This window comes from Bison bison, unplaced genomic scaffold, assembly GCF_000754665.1.
Source record: "Bison bison bison isolate TAMUID 2011002044 unplaced genomic scaffold, Bison_UMD1.0 scf7180017864360, whole genome shotgun sequence".
Taxonomy (NCBI): Eukaryota; Metazoa; Chordata; class Mammalia; order Artiodactyla; family Bovidae; genus Bison; species Bison bison.
The window spans coordinates 1,377,812-1,378,425 of NW_011494932.1; the positions used below are offsets into that span (position 1 = coordinate 1,377,812).

Sequence of the window (614 nt, forward strand, 5' to 3'; positions counted from 1 at the left end):
AAAGAGTCTGCCTGCAGTACAGGAGACCCAGGTTCCATCCCTGGGTCAGGAAGATCCCCTGGAGAAGGAAATGGCAACCCACTCCAGTATTCCTGCCTGGAAAATCCCATGGACGGAGGAGCCTAGTGGGCTGCAGTCCATACGGCACAAAAGAGTTGGACACGACTGAACGACTTCACTTTCACCAGCCCCCACCCCCACCCCTATGCGGGGGTCTCCCTGGAGACACCCCCTCAGGCAAGCCACACAAGCCAGGCATGGTGTTGGGCTCACGTGTCAGGTGGGTCCCCAGAAGCTAGGGTGCCCTCAGGAGTGGCCTTCCAGCCGAGGGCCTCTCCAGTGGGTGGGCCGCAAGCATACTGTCGGCGGGGACGTGCTGGGAGGGCCAGCCTGGGGCCCAGACCAGGCAATGGCTGGTGGTGGGGGGCCCAGCCCTGTGCCCTGTGCCCAGCGCCTGCCCACCCCCCCTGCAAGGCCCCGGCCCCCGCGGCCCTCTCTGCCCACAGCTCCATCTCTGTCTCCCACCCAGGGCCCGAGGTTGGGGCCTCCACAGCTGGCACCCGTCAGCCCGGACCTGTCCCCCACCGGACATGACCTGGCGGGGGTGCCGGGCC

The 614-nt window shown here is 66.8% G+C and overlaps 1 protein-coding gene across 1 annotated transcript in view; it reads right to left on the minus strand.

Moving 5' to 3' along the window:
* Nucleotides 1-614, minus strand: part of TRPM5 (transient receptor potential cation channel, subfamily M, member 5) — a 33,129-nt gene that overhangs the window by 6,099 nt on the left and 26,416 nt on the right. The gene's annotated exons all lie outside the window — the stretch shown is intronic.